We start from the raw sequence: 23,441 nt of genomic DNA, 5'->3' as shown, positions 1-23,441 counted from the left end.
CATCTCTACATGGTGGACGTGCATGTGATTGTGTGTGTTCTTATGATTGTTTCCTGATGGAAGTCATATAATATCACTTAATGTTGATTTTTAAAATGTAAATATAATAGTACGAAGGTAACCGAAACCAAAAATAATACAGTAAACCCAATCTGTTAGGTTGGTAGAGGGTTGGGGGGAGGACATGAAAATTTACCATTGTTGATAATTGTTTATATTGCATGGGTAATGCAATATAAATGGAATATAATAGCAATGTAAACTTATAAAAACTTCCAATTTTCAGGAGAAGTAATGTAAATTGACTACAAAGTAAAAGATTTTTTAAAAGCAATGGTATATAAACAGAGGGCATAGCATAAAACAACATGACAAATTTAAGCTGAAATCTCTCTAAAATATCAATAAAAGTAAGTGGCCTAACTTATTTAATGTAAAATATTGGAATGCAATGAAAACTAAAATTGTGAACTACGTGCAAGAGACAGAATGTGAAAAGCCTTATTTGGACAGGTTAAAAATAAAGTACGAAGTAAAGCACTAGTGAAAACTTTAAAGTAGAATTCATAACAAGTTTAAATTCAGGCCAGAAAACAGTCAAAGAGACAGAAGATACACAGAGACGGACAGAAAGACAGCAGCAGGCGTCAGAAGGGAGGGGGCTCAATAACGTGAAAACAGAGAGCAGGCTTTCTTTCCAAGCAACACAAAATGCTCATTAAATTTCACATCTTTGCCTGAGAAAAAGCCTCAACAAACTCCAAAATTTAAATACACAATTATTATTAGTATGCAATAACATTGGAAATTAGTTAACAAACCCAGAAGGAAAAACATTCTAGCATCAGAAGTTTTAAAACAATACAATTTTTTTCCTACACAGTGCTGGTTAAATAAGAAATATAAAGGGAAATTCCAGCACATTCAGGAAAGTTGGGGGAGTGGAGTGGCACAGAGAAACCAGTTTCTGTGTAACAGCCAAAGTGAGGCTCAGAAGAAAAGCATAGCCATAAAAAATATACAAGAAAGAGTGCAAGTGGATGTTGAGAGCTTTCAAGTTTATGAGTAAGAAAAAAATCTCAAAAATGCAGAAGTGATGAAGTTTAAAGTAAAATTTACTGAGGTAGGAATTCAATTATACTTCTGGCTATGTTGCAATAGCTGGTATCAAACTAAGTTCTTCCCACCCCCACCAATTACAGCTACAAATGTAGTGGCTGACCTTGGCCTTTACCTCCCTGGAGATGCCAGAGACAGCGTGCAGCTTCACACCATGTCAGAGTGCCACCCGACTACCTCTTCAAGTGACACACTCAAGGGGCAGACTCAGCAGGCACCAGAGCCCCACTGAACTAAGCCCTGCTCCACGGGATGGGCTCCTGCATAGCCTATCCTCCACAGTGGTCACAGCTGGTGCTTGCAGCCAGTTGGTCTGGAGGTAAGTCCCTCCCACTGACTCACCAACAGCAATCAAGGCTCAACTACATTGGAGGATGTGCACAGTCTACATGGATGGTATACCTGGAAAGCCCAGCTCTGGTGAACAAGGAGGCTGTGTCACTGGATCCTACAAGAAACCCACTATCTAGGACACTCTACCAAGCCTGAGAGATGTAGCAGCTCTACCTAATACATAGAAACAAACACAGGGAGCTAAAATGAAGAGACAAGGAAATATGTCCCAAATGAAAGAACTCAACAAAACTAAAAAAAGAACTAAACAAAGTGGAGACAAGCAATCTACTAGATACAGAGTTCAAAATGCTGGTTATAGGGATGCCCTATCTACATGAACTGAAATGAAGAATATGTGATAGGGAATCTTAATTTCCCTTTCTGATAGTTCAAAAAATTAAAAATGGAACTGCTTTATGACCCAGTTAGTCCACTTCTGGGAGTTTATATGAAAAAAAAACCCCAGAACACTAACTTGAAAGAATATATGCACCCCCATGTTAATTGCAGTGTTATGTACAATAACCAACATTTGGAAGCAGCCCAAGTGACCATCAGTAAGTACATGAGTGACAGAACTCTCAAAACAGCTATGGATTTTCAATCCCTATAGCATATGTAATATTCAAAACAGCTATAGATCTAATCCCTATTAAAGTTCTGATGACATATTTCACAGATGTAGAACAAACATTTCAAAAATTTCTATGGAACCATAAACAACCCTGAATAGCTGCTGCAATTTTGAGAAAAAAGAACAAAGTAGGAGGGATCACAAGATCTGATACCAAACTATAGTCAAAGCCACTGTAATCAAAACAGCCTGGTACTGGCATTAGAACAGACACATAGGCCAATGGAATAGAAGAGAGAGCCCAAGTCCCTATGGGCAACTAATATTTGACAAAGGGGGCAGATGCATAAAATGGAATAAAAATAGCCTCTTCAAGAAATGATGTTGGGAGATCTGGATAGCTTTGTGCAAAAAAAAAAAAAAAAGAAAGAAAATAAGAAAATTGATCAACAACTTACAAAAATATATACAAAAATATATATTCATATACAAAAATAAATTCAAGGTGGATAAAAGACTTAAATATAAGTTGTGACACCATAAAAGTCCTAGAGGAAAACATTGGCAGAAAAATCTCAAACATTCCACACAGCAACATCTTCACAGATATGTCCCCTAAAGCAAGGGATATAAAGGAAAGGATAACAGATGGGGCCTCATTAAATTAAACAGCTTCTGCATGGCCAAAGAAAATAGCATTAAAATGAAAAGAGAACCAACTATATGGGAAAACATTTTTGCCAATGATACCTCGGACAAAGGTTTGATCTTAAAAATATATAAGGAGCTCCCATGACTCCACTCCAGGAAGACACAAAACCTAGTTGAAAAATAGGCAAAGGACTTGAACAGATACTTCTCCAAGGAGGACATACAGAGGGCCCAGAGACATATGAAAAGATGCTTAGCATCACTAGCCATCAAAGGGAAGCAAATTAAAACCACAATGAGATACCACCCCACACCAGTCAGAATGACCATCATAAACAAATCAACAAACAAGTGTTTGAGAGGATGTGGAGAAAAGGGAACCCTAATGCACTGTTGATGGGAATGCAGACTGATGCAGCCACTGCGGAAAACAGTGTGAAGGTTCCTCAGAACACTAAAAATGGAACTGCCTTTTGACCCAACAATTCCACTGCTAGGATTATAAGAACCCTAAAACATCAATCCAAAAGAACCATTGCACCCCAATGTTCACAGCAGCACAATTTACGATAGCCAAGTGGTGGAAGCAACCTAAGTGCCCATTAGTAAATGAATGGATCAAAAAAACTATGGTATATTTACACAGTGGAATACTACACAGCAAAGAGAAAGAAGGAGCTCTTACTCTTTGGAACAGCCTGAATGGAACTGGAGAGCATTATGCTAAGTGAAATAAGCCAGGTGGTGAGAGACAGATACCATATAATCTCACCTTTACCTGAAACATAATCAACAAAAGACAAAAAGCAAGAAAAATATAACCAGAGTCATAGAAATTAAGAACAATTTGATAGCCAGAGCAGAGGTGGGAGGGGATAATCAGGGGAAGGGTTTTCAGGAACTGCTCTAAAGGACACATGGACAAAACTGGTGGGGAGGAGGGAAGCAAGGGTGGGAGGTGGGTTTGGCTGGGGTGGGAGGGAAGTGCTTGGGGGAAAATGTCCAACAATAAAATCGTTATTGAACAACAATAAAATAATTATTTTAAAAAGTAGAAATGTAAATAAGTATTTAAAAAATTGTATTATCAACACATTTGAGAAAAGGCAACCTGGATACAAAGAATCAAATCCTCAGGAGAATGGGAATTCAAGAGAGTGGTAAGCTCCATACTAAATGCCATATACCCCGTCAGGGAATTGCTGATGCTCACCATAAAGTGTAGATGTACAATGGCAGAAAATAGGTCAGAGCTTGCAGCAGTCCACTGGGCTTGGGAACAGAATTCAAAATTCAAAGTTATCAAGGCATCTAGCGTTGATGGTTAAAATTACAGGGAAAAAAAGTCTGAGAAAAATGAACCCAACAGATGCATCACAATTTTTCTAGATACTTTTGCAGATTCCTAAGCTGTTAATGCATAGAGCATTTGTTCAGAAATGAAACAAAATGTGGCTGCTAAGTGGCAAAAATTTAAGCATGAATTTTTGTGGTCTCCCATTGCTACAGTTCGGAGTTGTCCAAAACAGAGAAGCCAGGAGAAACTCCTCAGCTTTTCCACTCAGAATCCAGAAACACTGTTTCCCTCAACTAAGTGCAAATTGGAAATAGGTTAGCCTGAACTAGATCAAGGTAAGCTGGCCTTACTCTGCTTGACTGCAAAGAAAAAATCATATTCTATTCTTTGGGAGATAATAACAGCCAGGACCTCTACAATTTTTCATAAGCAACATCTAATATTCAATGAACTATGACATTCTTGTCAAAAACTAGAAACAAATGTTCAAAACCAAGAGAAAACACACAGCAATAGGAAAACATTCATGGTTAATCTAGCTGTTTTGAGTTATATACTTGGTTCTTAATGTACCTATACTTAATGAACATGTTTAAAAATAGAGAAATAAGATTTCTTCAAAATAATGAATCTTTTGAAAATGAAATTATGTCTTAAAACTGAAAAACACTAAATTTTAAAACTGAAAATTATCTGAAATTAAAATTAAATTTAAAAATTTACAGATTAAGATGAGCAAATTAGAAGAAGATAAGTTTATAGAAAATTTATTGAAACACAGTGACATGGGGGGAAGGGAACAGTGATAAAACTTCTTAAAAAAATCACTGGATAATGCTTTCCAGTTCCATCCATGTTGTTGCAAAGGGTAGTAACTCCTTCTTCCTCTCTGCTGCATAGAATTCCATTGTGTATATGTACCACAATTTTTTGATCCATTCGCTGGAAAGCATTATGCTGAGTGAAATAGGCCAGGCATTGAAGGACAAATACCATATGATCTCACCTTTGACAGGAAGCTAAACAATAAAACAAACAAGCAAACAGAATAAAAACAAAGACACTGAAATAGGGAACAAAGGGGCAGCGACCAGAGGGGAGAGAGAAGGGAATTTAAGGGGAAAAAAGGGGAGGGATTTTGAGGAACAAGTATGAAAGACACAGGGATGAGGACCAGGGGAAGGGAATGGGAGGGAGGGGGGAGACAGGGCGGGGGGGGGGGCTGGGATGGGAAAAATAGACAAAAAATGTACTTGAAAAATAACTAAATAAAAATTTTTTAAAAATCCCTGGAGTCCTAGGAAGTGACAGAAGAGAGGAAAGGAAAGACGTGGTATTTGAGGAGACACAAATGACTGAGAAATTTCCAAAACAAAATAAAAGACAGCAAACCATGAATTCAGGAACTTCTGTAAAGCCAAACATTAAGAGAGAGAGAAAGGCAGAGACAGGGGGAGAGAAAATTGCTCATAGCCGCATCATAGAAAAATTGCTGGAAGCAAATTACAACAGCAGCCAGAGGGGGAAAAATGACACATTGTTTTAAAAGAACAACTATATTTCAACAACTGATTATGCAACAGAAAGTATGGAAGCCTGGAGATAATGAAATATCATCTTTTAAAGATTAATAGAAGACATTTTCAACCCAGAATAACAATCAGCAAAAAAGTCATTCAAAATAAAGGCAAATAAAGACATTTTCAGGCAAAAAAAAAAATTGAAGGAATTTGCCCCCAGTACACCCACAGTCAAACACTAAATGGTGTACTTTAGGGAGAAAGAAGACTATCCTAGATGAAACCACAGTAATACAGGAAGGTTAAATTGATGACCCGAAAATGTAATTATTTACATAAATCCAAGAGAGTATTTATGTAAAATAGAAATTATAATACTTTTTGAGGTTTGAAATATATGTAGAAATAACCTACATGGTAAAAAGAGTACAGAAAACAGGAGAGTATAAATAGGATTCAAGTGTCCTGATCAACTTTTCTTGTCTATGGTCACAGTGATTGAAGACAGACAGGAATAGTTCAGGGATCATCCTGAAGTTCAGTGCGGCCTTGTACAGTGTCTGTAAAAGGTCTGGTAGCAGATGTTTTGGTCTTTGTGCACCATATGAGTTTGACCAAACTACTCAGTCTGTAGATGTAGTGTGAAAACTGTCAAAGGTGGTGGATAAATGAGTTTATTATTAGGAGTAAATGAAAAGACACGACTTGTTCCAATAAAACATTTTTTACAAAGGCAGGTGACTTGGGTCATGGTGTACTGACTCCTGTTTCAGAGCCTGTACTAATAAAATAGCTAAAGTTGTGTGGCCTGTATAAAAAAACTACATACCAAAGAAGGGGAGGAAATGTAATATTTTAAAAAATTAATGTATAAAAATAGATGGAATGCAAAGAAAAGTAATTAAACTTTACATTTAAACATATTTATTGTCTAAATGTAAATTGTATAACACTTTAATGAATAAAAGTGTTACAATAAATTTCAAAATAACTTAACATTTGGCAATTACAACAGATTCACCTTATACTTGTGGGCACAGGTGACTTGACAATAAAAGGAAGAAAATATTTATACCATGCAAAGATGAACAAAAAAGTGTTTAATCTATAGCACTGATGTCTGAAAAAAATTACCCATAAAGAAAGAAGCATTACAGGGATAAAGAGGGATATTTCATAATGATAGAGTCTAGAGAGCAGGAAGATTTAACAGTATTAAATTCGTTGGCATGCAATCTTCTAGCTTAAAATATATAAAGCAAAATGGGCAAAACTCAAAAAGGAGATAGTCAAATCGACAAACAGGAAAGATTTGAATACATTCTCTTTTTACTGAGGGAACAAGCAAATCAAATATTACTAAGAATATAAAATTTTGAAAAACAAAATGAACAGAAGTATGAATTTGATTCAATTTATTTAAATTTAATATAGACCAAAGAGCCACACAAAATAGGCTTTTCAAATGCACATTGGCCATTTACCAAAACAGAGCATTTGCGAGCCATAAAACAAACTTCAAAAAATATCAGTGTACTTACATAATTCTGAGAATTTTCTGTGACGAAAGTGGAGTTCAGCTAAACATGAATGATAGCTAGTAAATAGAGCAAATGCCCCAATTTTTATTTGGAAATTTATCAACATATGGCTTACAAAAGAATCACAAAAGTAATTAGAAAAATAATTTTTAAAAAAGCAGAAACCAACTATGGCAAAAAGAAAAATTACTAAAGGAAAACTTAAGTTAGTTCTTTCAACAAAACTAGTAAAATTGATAAATTCCTACCATAAGGGATGAAAAAATTAGCGAACATAAATGATCAGTTTCAGGGATTAAAAAATAGATATTATTTTAAAAGAAATAAATATTCTTTTTTTAATAATAAGCTTACTTTCATTTAGAAAAAGGAATATCTGCCCTGGTTGGTGTGGCTCGGTTGGACGCCCTCCCTCAGAGAGAAAGACACCCCCTCCTACTCCTGGTCAGAGTACGTATGAGGGGCAACCGGTCAATGTTACTTTATTGATGTTTCCCTCCCTTTCTTCCTCCTTTTCGCTCCTTGTAAAAATAAATAAATAAATAAAATCTTTGGTTTTTTAAAAAAAGAATATCTATTAATATTTATATGACAATAAACATTGTTAAGAAACTTTTTGCCAAGAAATATAATCAGGTAGATAAAATGAACAAATTCCATGATAACTGTTGGCACATGGCCTCAGACGTGGTACTAAGGTGATAGGATTCAGAACATAAGGAAAGATCACACACAGAAATACTAGACAAAACTGAGCAAGGAGGAAAAGTAAGAATCATGGACAAATATATAAATAAATTTGCAGATTACAAGTTAAGATGTAGAATTTTCTCCAATGCCGTCTGTTTCTTTCATGAGAGAAGGCAGGCTAATATTGAATAAATGAAGTAGAAAAAACCTTGACATAAATTATGAAGGTTTAGAAAGGCAATGAAGGGGCATAAACCTAAATGGGTGACTTTCCAGTGAATAACATGGGGAAATATACATGCATGTACACACACACACACACAACCTTTAAAGTGAGCGTACCGTTTGTTCCTTAGAAAATAAACAGACATGAACAATGTTTTTATACATTTCAAAACATTTTTATATATATGGAAAAATCTATATGCCACAAACACATGAATACTTATTGATAAAGGAACATGTTTGGGGTTGCCAAGGGAAAAAAAGAGGAAACTAGGAAGGGTTTGAAATTGCATATGCTGTATGACATGATAGGAAATTACATACACCATTGTGTTGCGACCCTCCAAGGCTGGGCAGGTTCATGGTATTCATCAGATGGACAGTATCCATGGAGTCCTTGGGTTGCCAGGCCTGCCTTTATTCACTGGTGGGTGAGTCGCACACGCTGCAAGCTGCAGGTCTATCTGCATGTCTCACGTCATGGCCCCTGCTCCCCATCATGGCACCCATTGTGGCCCCTGTCCCCTTGTGTGTGTGTCATCATTGCTGGCCCATGGAGTCCCTACCTGTTTAAGTACTAGAGGGGAACAAAGCTGGAAAACTGCCAAAACATTACATAACATAACAATTCTGTGCATAGGAGCCCACTTCATGTTATGGGAACAATTTATCAGACTCAGTCTCAAGGCTACGAAAACACTGGTGATGAGGCCCCTCCAAGGCTCTGGGAACATTACTTCCCTCAGCTACCCAGACACCTGGGTGAGGAAGCCAGACTGCCTCCACTTACCCCACAACTATATAGCAAAAAAGTGTGATAGAAAAAAAAAAAGACACACACCAAAACTCCTAATAGTACTTTAAAAAGGCCCTTCAGAGTTTTCTCCAGTTCTCTGGTCTAGGTATTTCCCAAATTTTCTGAATTGAGCACATATGACTTCAGTAATTAAGGTTAAATGCTAAGGTTCACTTAAAGAAAAAAGGTCTTGAGTTTTAAACATAATAATTTTTTTAAAAGAACTTTTTTCCCTATGAAATATCAGGGAGCTGACTCACTGTCTAATCATATGGAAAATAAGTAAATAAATAAGAATATGCATTTGTGAGAAGATTTAATATTTTGTTAAATGTCAGCTAGGGCTGTTTTAACATTGCAAACCGTAATTTGCCAACTGCTCTATTGTGATCTACAATAGTTAAGAAACCTATTGCTCTTGTATTTGAGTTAAATCTGTAAGAAATTTCTGAATAACTAATTGAACATTTTCATTTTGAATTTGATGCTTGGTGTTGTAGAGGCTGTGGAAAGGAGAGCTTACTTACTGGAAACATCTCAATCAAAATAATGATTCCTTTTAATTTTCTAGGAGGCATTTGAGATGTTTAGTAGCCCACTTTCTTAGTCTTCTTTTCAATAAGCTTTTAAAAAGTAATTACATTGATTACAAAAGGCGTTCAACATTTTCCTACTACCTATATTAGAACTAAAGATTTCTTTAATTTCTTTTTGTTCTTATTGTTGCTCTGAAAAATTCCAACTTTATGGAAGTAGAATGAAAGCCCTGAGATGGGTGGACTGGTGTTTGGTTCAAGGATGTATTCTGGGTGCCTAGAACAGAACTTGCCCTTAGCTGGGTGAAATAAATGTTGTTGAGGGAATGAGGTAGGCTCAGATACTTAAAGATGAGTACTTGCTGAGTTCTTCTCCTCCCTCTCAACACATTTTCCCATGGTTTTACCCCAGTTTTCAGTTTTATGTTTGTGCCAAATTTAACTTATCTTCTCTAATGTTATTGAGAAGTTTTCATAGGAAAATGGATTAATAATAATGCTACATGGGTATTGTTTAAAAGAAAGTTATACATCCTTGAAGAGCCTGGCAGATTTTTTTCTTTGCGTATTGACAAAGTTGGGTGAGGTATTTTACATTTTAAGTGCTAGAGAACACAATGGGAGTTATATGTTTATATAATGTCTTGTGAAAACATTTTTCACATTGCACAGTGCTTGGATAATCATACTAGTTTTCACTGGAAAGTGAAAGTACACAAATAAATCAGAAAAATAAATTTCTAAAAAGATGTTTTTACTTCCTTAATTTCTTATTTATAGGTCTCAATGGACACATGGACCGGCCTTTGGTCTTTCAGTAAAAATCCTTGGTGTTAAGAAAGAGGCTCTGTGAAGTCAGCCTGGACCATTAACTGCTGTTAACCGTGTGCAGGGCAGGCCATGCCTGGGAGGACTGGGAATTGCACTGTACCTACTTTGCTGAGTATATAATAACATCCTCATATATTTTTTATTGAAGGCTAACTTTAAATAAAATAAGGGTTTTTCTGAATATATTATAATAAATGACTCTTTGAATGAGATATGTAAATAATGGATCTGCTCTCAGATATCGCTAACATGTACTAGTCATTAAAAAATAAGGATCAGATCTACATTGAAGAAATACATCATGGTATCTAGGCCACAACGTGTCTAACAGGAAGATTAAATTTAATGGGCGATGAAGTGCTGTTGTCACGTTCATGGTGGCTCAAGGCCTTTGAGTAATTTATTGCTTTTCAGTATTATACCTAATTCTTTAAAGACTCATCTCAAAACTCACTTTTCTGTTCAGTGAAATCACTTTTTCTACTCGCATTCCTGAAATAAATCTCCCCCGAATTTGTCTGCTGTGGGCTCACGAATACTGAAACCCAGTTCCCTGACATTTCCGAACCTGGGCAGCCTTCTCACTGCGGTTACCGGGGCCCGCATCACCATGAGCGTGCCCTGCTCTCTATACATCTCCAGTCTAAGCATGGACAGACGCTCCTATATTTGGCACATATGAAACATTATGGAATATTCTGGGTAGTTCTATCAACTCCAGGGGATTATCAGAGGAGAGTAAACACGCCCAGGAGAAGTCAGACGTAACAAAGCACTGCCGGTGATATCAGCAAGATTTAATTTGCCTCCAAGACTCAAGTGCCTTTTTTAGTTCTGTATGAGCTCTGACAAACTCCCTATTAACAACCTCTTGGTTGAACCCCACAAGACCAAATCTATCTTGTTTACTGTTGTATCCTCAGTAGTTACTGTCTATTTCTTTTTCTCTTCTTGTGAGGCTGAGCTCTGCTTAAATTCTGGAGACCGACTTCCATTTACTGCATCGCATTTGAATTGGCCTCAATTTCCTGTTTGATACACAGTATGAAAACTACTCAAAAGAAAAACTTGATAGTAGAGTTTCATATCCTATTTGCTTATAATTAAAATAGCACGTTTAGCAAAAACAGAAACAAACTCATAGATACGGAGAGGAAACTCTTGTTCGCCAGTTGGGACAGGGGTGTTCAGGGCCATGGGTGAAAAATGTGAAGGGGTTAAAAAAGTATCAGTCACCAGTTATAAAAGCAGTCCTGGGGATGTGAGGTCCAGCTTAGGGAATATCGTCAATAACACGGTAATAACTATGCAAGGCATCAGACATGTACTAAACTTACTGTGGTGTTCGCTTCAAAAGTTATGTAAGTGTCTAATCACCATGTTGTACATCTGAAAATAATGTAATATTGTATGTCAACTGCCATTGTTTAAGATTTAATTAAAAATAACATGGTTAGCCACAGGTCAGTATTAACATTTGAGCTCACACAAAGAATTGGGTTGCCAAATCAGACTTATACGAATCGGAGATCCTATGCAGTATTCATACATACTAAACTGTTTTCTTCCCCCCCTTTCTCCCCTTATTATAAATAGTGGTTGGCATTATATCACAGTATTAAGTTATGAGATATTGAGAAGAAATACCACCCAAGGACATTGCATTCTCTTCAGGAGATAACGTGTGTTTGGGGTTATAACAGGAAAGTTGCTTCCTGTGAGACAGGAGTATGATTTTGTTACTCTTTTTATATGGAGATTTTATTGGTTTTGAGGGTATGCATATGGCTGCCAAACTGTCAAGTTGTGGATTGTGATAATTTTATGTACCAACTTAGACAGACTATGGTACCCAGTTATTTAACTGAATACTAATATGTGTGTTGCTGGGAAGATGTTCTGTGGATGTGGTTAACATCTAAAATCAGTTGACCTTACCTAAAGGAAATTACCCTCAATAGTGTTTATGGGGATCCTCCAATCAGTTGGCAGGATTTACAGGAAAAAATGAAGGTTTCCCAGAGACGAAACCTGCCTTAAGCCTGTATCATCAACTCTTGTTTGAGAGCTTCTATTGCTGGCCTGTCCTACAGATTTCGGACTTGCCAGCTCCTGTAATTGGATAAGCAGTTCTTCCCAATAAATCAGTCTCTCTCTCCTTGTTTGTCTCTGTCTCTCTCACCTTCTGTACTTAGATACTTAAGAAGTTGACTGAAAATCATAGGTAGTGATCACAACATACTTTTCCACTAGAAATGAAAGCCTACTGCCTGCAAGAAGATCCAGAAAAGTGTCCTTTTGGACCTTTTGCCCTGACCAGCCCCTCACCTTCCATCTGTGAGCAGGGCCACAGATGCTCTATAAATGGTTTCCTCTGCCACAAGATTCAGGAAATCTCTCCTGGCACAAATTAATGTTTGCCCCTTTAAAGTCACTTGCCCCAATTTTCTCATCTGAATTGCAAACTCTGGTCTTCATTTCTCTTCTTGACTCTTTGCCTATCTTTCTTAAAAAGGGATTTTTGCTTCAGTTTTTTTTTTTAAATTTCACAGTTTGCTAGTTAATCCCATTACTTCTCAGAATCCAGCCACAGAATAGCCACCCCTGCTGCAGGGAGGCTTCTCTCTGAAGATTCCAAGGAAAATTCTTTCCCTGCCAAATCAATGCCTCTCTTTCTATGTCCCTGAGCAAACAATGACATCCAAAATAAACTGCAATAAATAATGCTATAAGCTTTATTGTTACATTAAGCACATTAAATTATATAGTATTTAGTTGTGGGAATTTTGAACCAATTAATTAATTATACACTTGAAATAATGAGTAAAATATGGTACCTGACTAGTGGACCTAAAAACTGTCTATAATCTTCTTTTTAGATTAAGGCCAGAAATTGATTACATGAAGTACATTTCATTTTAATCGTGGGGATAGGTGAGCAAATAATTGTGATGTAGCATCAGAGGACCAATAGTGAAGTTCTACAGAGAGTGATATTGAAGTATGTATAAAATATCACCAGCGTTATATTGATTTAGTGTTCTATCATGATAATGAATATAAATAATACATTAATGCTCTAAAAGCTTTCATTTATGATGCCTAGTCCCTTACTGTTAATTTTTCATGTAAATTCTTATGTTTCTCAATTGTTTTTTGTCACCACCAGTCATTATAAGGAATGTGATATTATCAGGAATTCTTCCCAGTTGGGGAAGAAATGACAATAATTTCAACCAGCATTATTGTCACCCAATGTCTCAAGCAGTTTTACCTACCAAAACCAAATAGTTCATTTATCTGGTATAACACTTATACTCAACCCTTCTTTTTCCTACTAAATCTTTTGCATGCATTTCATAAAAATCTAATTTTTAAGAACAAAGAGACAGTGAATAATGGCAAGGGAAGGCTCTAAGAAAAGACTCTAAGAAATGTCAGGATCTAAGAAAAGAAAGAGCCAGATCTGTAACGGGAAATTCAATGACCAAAATTGAAGAAAAGATCCAGAGACTTTTTTTTTGTCAAACACAGAGATTATGGGCAGAGAAATGTGGAAAGCCACAAGCATCCATGTGGTCAATAACTATGAGGATGCAACAGAAGTGAGGAAAGCAAGGAGCAAAGTCAAACTGTTAACAGACAAAAAAATGAGAATCAAAAGGAAGAGTAAAGCTAGGCTGGGGCCACCAGCTGTCAGAAGGAACACACGGAGTCTGGGCAGATGAAAAGGAAAAACCGTGTGTGTGACGAGGCTTCAGTGAAAGTAATGCACTTTCTCTGAGGAGTTAACCCACAGTTCACAGATAAAACAGGTAAGTGGCTATACATGGCTATAAAACACAATGGAACATTAAGAAAATCCTGGAAAAAAATGAATGGATTTGGGTTTAATCTTATTTATCTACTCCTAGAAAAAAGTGGGTAAAGAAGGAGAGGAATTGAGGCAAGAGCTTGTAACAATCTAGAAATCTAGCAGTTCCCAATGATAAAAATAATATAGATATCAGTTGCCTAGTTTTTCTGACACTTTGATTATCAGTTTTTCATACACATATTTGATATCAAAGCTATCTGAAAATGTTACCTGACTGTGAACCTCAAAGATGACTCTTAGTGAAGGCATAAGGAATATAAAATTTCATTTTAATCATGATTAGAAGCAGTGAAAGTTGAGGGAATAGTAATTTTATTGGGAAAATACACCATTTTTTAAATGAAACCATTTAATTAATTTATTTTTTTTTTTTTGTTATTTCGTACATTTTTTTTTCCCCCCCCCTCTTTTTCCCCTCTGTTCCTTCCTCTCTCTGGTGCCTGTTCTCTTGTCTTTGTTTTTTTTTTGTTTTTTTTTTTTTAGGTGAGATTTGGTATTTTCCTTCATGTGCTATTTACTGATAATGTTTTTTGTGATCTCTTCTCTCTGCTGTGATTTTAAATGCAGTAAAACTATTATTTTTTATTGTTGCTCAACTACAGTTGTCTCAATTTTCCACCCCCACTCTCCCCCATCCCACCTGCCCCACCTCCCACCTTCAATCCCACCCTCCCATTGACCTTGTCCATGTGTCCCTTATACATGTTCCTTGATGACCCTTCCCCTTCTTTCTTTTATTATTCTCCTCCCCACTCCACTCTGGTTACCATTTTTAAATAAAATATTTCATTACATCTGAACTGAAAAGTTCATTGAACTGATTGCTTTTTTCTAATTATGAACCAGTGACATATATTTACAAATTAAATATTGTATGAGAGTGAGGGAATCAAGGTTTTAGGATGAATCCTAATAAAAATCCCATTATGTGTTAAGGAGTACAAAATTTTTTAAAATTCAACTTGGATAGAAAGTTATCAAATTTCTTGCTATATTAGGAGCTTGTTCTCAGTAGTTATTATTCACTTTTCATTATCAGTTTGGACAAAAGTGTTTAAATACATTAAATCTTTAATAGTGGCAAAATGGGTTGCACTCTGCTTTGGGACCCTCTGTTTTGTGTTTTATCATAATATACAATAAAATTATGAATGGAAGATTATCAACTAGAACAATCAAAGACAGTTAAGATAGACCATAAGTAGAATGCAATTAATTTGCATATATGTCAAATTGAAAATTCACTACTGAATTTTATTTTAGTAATCTGACAAAATTAATTGGTTATATGCCTTTGGAGATAGAGCCTCATCTAGAAGTATCAGTTAACACTTTTGGCCAAGGACGATTTTGAGGAAACGCTGGGAGATGAACATTGGGAAGGAAATCCAAACACAATCCCGGACACAGCAATTTCTCAAAACATTTAACATGTCATAGGAAGTCTATGTTCATTATTTTCTTTGAGCTTTTATACATAACGTACTCTTTTTTAAAGTGTTTCAACATCTTCCATCGCTAAAAGATAAACGGATAAAGAATTTTTCAAAAATGTGATTACAATGTGTTTTTGTGTGAGCTTTGTTCTGTTGATTATTTATTTATTTACTTATTTTGCTATTTATTGTATTTCTTGGGTCTGTGGGAATATAGAGTTAATAAAATTTGGAAATTTTTCAGCTGTCCATTATTTTTTACAAATACTTTTCTGATTCCCTTTCTCTCACTTCTTCTGGGACTCAAACGACATATATGCTAGTCCTCTTGATATTATCAGAAAGGTTACTGAGAGACTCTTTTCTGAATTTTTACTATATTTTCTTCGTTCTTGATTTTCAGTAGTTTCTATTGCAAAGTTTTCAGAAGTTGCATTTCTCCTCCTTCTCTTGGTAGTGCCCAGGATGTGGCAACTGCTATTTATTGAGATTTGGCACTTTCCCATACTTATCTAAGCTTTTTAATTTGTAAAATAGTGAATTAAGGTTAGATATATGAAAGACAAATAGAAGATGAGGAAAAGATAATTTTTATATTACAAAGAAAATTGGGCAGGGTTTTTATTCTAATAAGAGGGGCAAATTTTACACACGAATAATCATCTCTGTGCTGCTCTTACTGATTGCATCATGATTAATTCCTTGTTTGTGTAATTTGTACTATGTATATGGGTAATAGTGGACCACAAAGAAATGTTTATTCAGCTTCCATTTCTAATACTTTCTCTTCACTAGAATTATAGAGGAAAGTTTTTCATTCACTTCAGTAATTTGTTTTTTGTTTATTTTATATCATTATAGGACTGCATTTTTCTGTCTTCAGATAAGAGTCAAAAAGTTTCTAACCTATTTTTGAAGGAAAGTTTCACAATCTTATCTTATTTCATAACTATCAGTATATTTTGCACATATTTGAACCATTGAGCCTGTTGTCAATTAAATTAGTTTGAAGCAAAAAATAAATGAAATTTCCTTAAGAAAAATATTTCAAAAGTATGAAAGGCAGCCTCTTGTATTTTCATATTTGTAAATAAAATTGTTAAAATACTTCTTGAGCAGCATATCCTATTGTAACTCTTGTAGTCATAACATAGTAGAGAAAGAAACCCATAACAGTTTTTTTTAGTAAACAAGAAAATAATCTGAAAATTAAGGCTTCTGAAGAGCAACAAAATATTGAATATAGACTATTTTATAAGACCAGTTCAAGATAAAGAATTACATCATTTTTAAAAAATCATCTTTGTTTATTCTACCACTAAATCAGTAAACTATTTAGTGATTTTAAGACCACTCAAAATTCCTCTTTTTAGTATGGCAATATGAACCATAAATAATTAATAACATAAATAGTCCAAAATTTCCTGGAAAAGTAACTGAAATAAGAAGATAGCTTAGCCACTACCCAGCACCCAAGTGGGAAGGAGGGGCCAGTTCCTTGGGAACTTGGAATTATCACATTTTGGAAAATGCGCACCTGCAAGGGCTGTCCTTGTCAGACTCCCACGACAGCAAGCACGTGAGATTTCAGCACAAACACCTTTCCTGAATCGTCAGTGGTTACTTATTCTGCTTAGTATACCCAGATCGACATGTGTCTAATACCCACTTGGAAAATCAGGTTATGGTTTAAGAACAGGCAATGTAACACCATGTGATCTTCATTGAAAGCCTGTTCTTCAGCATTCGCATATCTTTTATTAAATAATATTTTTGTATTTTATACAACATATTATTAAGTGCTTTTGAAGATCTTTGGAACTTAAAAGCCAAGTGCCACATATGTTTCTGAAGAATTTAAACTCAATACATAATTTCTGTCTCTAGATTATTCTGCGTGAGACAGATGCATAGTCTCATGGTAAAGGTATGCTGCTGATTGTCCAAAGCTCTATTAATAGGAAAGGTCAAATTAAGATAACAAACTATTAATAGCTTTTTTTAAAGGTATAATCATAGCCTTAGGCTGGCAGGTAATCTTCAATATGGGCTATACTTAAGATAATTTATCTGAGGAACATAAAAAAGAACAATTGTCTCTAGGACACCTTCTACGAGCTGAGTAATTTGTATCTATTGTCTTTAAGTTCTTCTAAGGCCTGAGGATAGATACAGGCATCGTTAATGGTATTGACAGGTAAAGAAGTTTAGGTTCATAAAAGCCACCTCATTTGTATTATTTAGACAAGAACGAGAAAATCTGGATCTTCAACACAGGTGTGTATCTGACTACAAAGCCAGTGTGTGTCTCTGTTACTTGTCACAAAAGGAAAATGTTCCATCATAACGTGCTGTGTTCCTAGCTAATGTATCTGAGTAAAGGGATTTAGAGTCATTGTAAATTGTTTCGAACATTTACTTAGATAGTACATAAATCTTATGCTTATTTTCATCATATCACATCTCATTTCCTGTTATTTTTGTCTTTTGTTTGTCACCCCCACAAAACTGGAAGTCCTTTGAATGTAGGAACTAGGTCTTTTACCTCTTTAACTGCACATTCAGCCACTCATTCATTTACGTATATTTGCAGAGGACCTATTATGTGCCAGGAATTGCATTAGCACACGGTTTTAAGAAGAAAGCAAGATACATTAACTTCCTATGGGGCAGTATGCATCTACTTTGGTAAGCACTCGAAAAATATTTTAGAAGGATTGTATCCTCAGAGTGCAATTAGTCTTGCATCTCCTATTTGGATTTCTAACTTCCTCATTTCAAGAAAGGCAACTATGAAGGTGAATTTAAAACAAAATCCCAGAACTGGGATCAGAAGAACTGGCATTTAGTTATGATTTTGCCACTTGGTCCTTGGAACCATCAATTAACCACTTCAAGCCTTATTTTCTAATTGCCTATAAGTCAAATATCATTAGCAATATGTGAAAATCAGAGATTTCTGTAAAATATAAAATATAAAAAAACTGTAAAAAATCAGAAAAACAAGTGAATATAAAAAGAAATAATAAAAAAAAAAGAAAAAGCTAAAGAAAATTGAGAATGATTAGGCCCTGGCTAGTGTTGCTCAGTGGAGTAAGTGCTGGCCTGTGAACTAAGAAGTCACCATTTGGATGCCCAGTGAGGGCACTTGCCTGGGTTGTGGGCCAGGTCCCCGGTTGGGGGAGTACAAGAGGAAATCAATTGATGGATCTCTCACACATCCATGTTTTTCTCCTTCTCTTTCTCCCTCTCTTCCCCTCTCTCTAAAAATAAATATATTAAATATTTAAAAATAATAAAATTGGAAATGAGTAGGAGATTAATGACAAAGTTTACACAGATAGATTGCCTATAAAAGTAAATGTTCAACATTATTAATAACAAAAGTGCAAAGAAAGAAATAAGTAATATGACCTCATATCACTTGCCAAATTGTACAATGATAAATAATTCCTAGTATCAGGAAGAGAATAAGGAAATATACCAAACACTATTAAGATTTCTAATTTATGCTTTTCTACAGGGCAATTTGGCAATAGAAATCTCAATTTTAAACTTACCATAGACTGGAGAAGAACTAGTCAAATCCATAAAAATATATGTGGGATTGTTTGTAATTACACTTCTTTAAATGAAAGAGAAGTTCTACCAAAAAATCATGTTCTAAATTTAGTGACTGGTTAAATAAATTTAAGAAAATCTCTACCACAGAATATTAAGCATTTACTCAATAGGTTTAATAGAAAATAAATATTTTCATGGGAAATATACTACTAATTACAATTAATTACATGCATTTGGCTTCGTTTTGTTGACAATGTAATCAAACATTGCATACAATGTAAGTAGTTACTAATGTGCTATTTCTGGTGGTATGTTTCACCTCTTAGACTTCTATGTTGTTTAAATATTTTTATAATAGCACATATTAAAATACAGATGTGAATCCACACCAATCTTCAGGGATTATACTAGAAATCATACAAAATAGAATTTATGAAATTGTAAGATCAATATACAAATTTAAGGAATTGATATACAAATGTAAGAATAATATACAAATGTAAGATATCAATTAATTACTGGTATATAAGCCAAACTTTCTTGACACTTGAGTTACACTAGAACATAGCGCATGTAAGCTTAGGTAACAGGCTTGCATTCACAAGGGAAAGCTAAGCAGCTTATAGCACTCAAACGTTAGTAGCTAAAAGGAGGAAGAAACCCTGTATTTCTTTCCTATATCACAGTCCTGTGCCAGAGGCAGAAGTTCCAAATCCATTGTGACTCTGCTTCATGCTGAAGACTCTGCCATTTTCAACAAATGGTTTTATTTTATTTTTTTATTTAGTTATTTTTCAAGTACAGTTTTCTATTTCTTCCATCCCAGCCCACTCCACCCCGTGCTCCCCACCTCCCTCCCATTTCCATCCCCCCAGCTATTGTCCCTGTGTTCTTCATACTTGTTCCTTTAAATCCCTCCCATTTTTTTCCCCTGAAATTCCCTCCCCTCTCCTCTCTGGTTACTGTCCCCTTGTTCTCTATTTTAGTGTTTTTGGTTATATTTTGCTTGCTTGTTTGTTTTGTTGTTTAGCTTCCTGTTAAAGGTGAGATCATTTGGTATTTGTCTTTCAACACCTGGCTTATTTCACTCAGCATAATGCTTTCCAGTTCCATCCATGTTGTTGCAAAGGGTAGTAGCTCCTCCTTTCTCTCTGCTGCATATAAAAAAACTTCAAAATTCAACAAATGGTTTTAAAACACACTCTGGGATTTGTCCCTATTTCAATCAATCTGAAGGGGAAAAGATCATTGGCAACTGCATGTGGGAAGTTCCTATAGGCCAGGGCAACGAGGGCCATACATAACTTCTGTTCACACTCCATAGGTATAGTGACATGGGCACATGGTCAGAGATACCAGGAAGGGTCAACTACCTGTATGGTCAAGAAGATGGAGAAAAGATTTCAGTGAACTTTAGCAGTCTTTGCCATAGCTTTAGCCAGCACAACCCACGCATGCTCTTCTTTTGTCATCAGTACATATCCATGTTATCTTGAAGGGGGACGATTAAAAGTCCCATCCATCCAAACCTTTAGATTTCTTTATGACTTTTACCCCTCTCCATCATGTCCAGACATGGATCCTTAAGGTCTGATAATAGTAGAGTATGAAGGAGTTAACCCCAATAATGTTTCCCAATGGAAGACTGGACCACAGACATCAGTTACATTCCCGTGGCAACATAAGATTCCTGCTGAGAAGTATAGAGAAGACTCCTCCACTCTACCCAACATGGTCACTTGGCAGGAAATTTGAGATGGATACTCGGTCATCTGTCTTTAGTGATATTTAAGGTCACGTGGTTAGTAGCCCCACTCACTGGCTGCCAGAAGGAAGAACGAGGAAGAGGCCTATGGAAAGGTTTTATCAGCCAGGCGGAGGCTAGAACTCAGATACATGGCTGTAACTACTGCAAGGGAGGCTACAAACTGTGTGTGCAGAAGAGGAAAAGGAGAAAGTATTTTGATGCTCAGAAGCATCTCTGCTGAAATAATCACACAGGAAAACCAAAAGAGAAAAAAGCCGTGTGTAACTTTATTCAGTGTCTTATTTTTTGTTTGTTTGTTTAGAGATCACAAATATTTGTTTTTAATTTGTAGAAATTCCTAGGGTTGACGTTGCAGATGCTTTCCTCCAAAACAATTAGATTTGGCTGTTTTGACAGCCAGAGGCACTGCTGGCCTTTCCTTCTCCAGGCAGATCCTGGCTCCCTGGGAGTCTCAGAGGAGGGAGTTCCTTAACTTGCTGTGCTTACTGCTTAGCCTGAAAGCCATGTTTGCTCACAGGTCTGCCTGCCTCTTCAGTCTGTTCCTTGATTGGTCAGAGATCTCAGCTCCAGATAGAGAACACAGGAATATTTTGGGGGTGAGCATAGAAATGGTCTTTTGTCTTATAATTGGAACAATGCTCTTAAGAAGTATGTTTTTTTTTTTTCAGGGGGTAATGGTTTTGTAGAGGGAAGAACTTATAGTTAAACCAATCCACAATACTGATCAAAGTGTAGCTCCAAGTCAAGAGTTTTGTTTTAACTGCCATATTTAAAGGCTGTTTTTGTTCCACTTATTCCTTAATTTCTCAAGTAATTTTGAAATTACTTTTTTCTCAAATAATAAAAAACAAGGCATATCTTTAGCTTTTGAAGACAAACTATAATTATATAGTATATGCCCTTAAAATATTTTTAAAACTAAGTACTTGATGAAATTTTATACAGTGAACTCAAATTTAAAAACTGGTGTCAGCAGAATACTGAATTCACCAGTCACCTCTTTGTACAACTTCCAGAAGCTCCTGATGGACATATAATTCAGTCTTTTTAATATAAAATAGAATACTGCATGTTATGCTTTTTCTTAGTTCACAAATATTTTGAAATATTTATAGTCTATTCCAGATGGAAGAATGTTGTAAAAATATTGATGGTAATGAGACTGTCCTGGTATTTTTCATTTTTACCAAATCTTAATGGTTTTCAAGCTGTGTCCTGAAAAACGTAGTATCCTATCAAGCAAATTAATAGGTATCCCATGGCAAAATGGTTCTGTGGTGAAATACATATGGGAAAATTTTTTATTATGGCTGTCTTTTAGAGACCAATGATGTGTATTCACATACTGATGTCTTAATGTATTTCTACACTCTCAGTGAATATATATATACTTGGAAATCTTTTTGGAAAGCAGTTTAGCATAATCTCCAGCAAAACCGTATAAATTTTGGTGATGAATTATCACATAGACTTTTTTTGCCGCAATGTAAAAATAATGCTACTTAAAAGAAGGCAACCATGACTGAGCGTGACTGCAATATCAAACAAGTGAAGCAGAGAAGATGGGTGTCAACTTAAAGCAATAAGAATGAGAAGTGTGGAGGGGCAAATGGCAGTATGATGCGGGTCATGCGTGAACTGCCCTAGGTTGGCTCCTTAGCATTTTTGTTCTGGTTTTTATCTTAATGAAAAAAATGTATATTATTTTGGTCAATGGTAGATAACTGAACTTGAACAATAATAAAGAGAGAGAGAAATAAAACTCTGGCTTAAGCCACACAATACATGAGACAAATTCAGTATTGGTTGCTGATTTCATAGTCTTAGTATTAGAGTTGCAAATAACTTGGGGAAGGAATAGAGGGGCACACCATGGTTTTATCATATCTAATAAAATAAATTGATTTTATTGGGAATTAACCATTTTTAAGCATGTAAAAAAACACAAGTCAGAAAGGCAATTTTTGAAAAAAAAAAGTTATGTACTGTTGGGAACCACTCTGCCTGGTTTCAGGAGTTGTAATTGCCCCCATGGCTAAGACTGAGTGAGCAACATCTGGAATGCAAGCCACTAAGGAGACAAAGCTTGTCTCTGGTAGCAAATGCGGCCTCTGCTTCCTCTCCCAGGCTCCAGTGCATAATTGGTTAGTCAGAGATGGGTAAGACCCCTCAGAGGGGGGACAACCTAAGCAGGACACAATCACTTGGGAAGCCATCAAGGAAGGATTCAGGGGCTGCAACAAAGAGGGAGTAATGGACCCTCTCCCCCAGCTATTCTGACATAGCTCGAGTCCCCATGTCCTCTGGAAGAAGCCCTTCCTGGCTCTGATCCACTTAAGCCTGAAAACCTGTGATGGGGGATGAGGTGCAGCCCCTTGCTGGCTAGGGCAGGATCCAAGGTGATGGGGCACAAGAAAGAATTCACTAGGTCCTGTGAAGCCTGCTTTGCTAAGAGTGCTTTCATTCATATAATAAGGGTCTGAGCAGAAAATGAGTATGTCTCCCAAAGTTTCTGCAACCCCCTTACCTGACAAACATTGACTCAGACTAAGCCCTCAGATTTCTTTGAAATGTTATCTACTGTTTGATCCTTGCCTCCTGTATTCCTGTGTGTTACAACCCAATAAAAGCCATTGGGGAAGGGGCTCCTGGCTCTTCTCCTCTGAGAGATTGGCCACCT

This window comes from Artibeus jamaicensis, unplaced genomic scaffold (assembly GCF_021234435.1).
Source record: "Artibeus jamaicensis isolate MK-2021 breed Jamaican fruit bat unplaced genomic scaffold, CSHL_Jam_final contig_452, whole genome shotgun sequence".
NCBI classification, from domain to species: Eukaryota; Metazoa; Chordata; class Mammalia; order Chiroptera; family Phyllostomidae; genus Artibeus; species Artibeus jamaicensis.
This window is presented reverse-complemented; position numbering follows the sequence as displayed.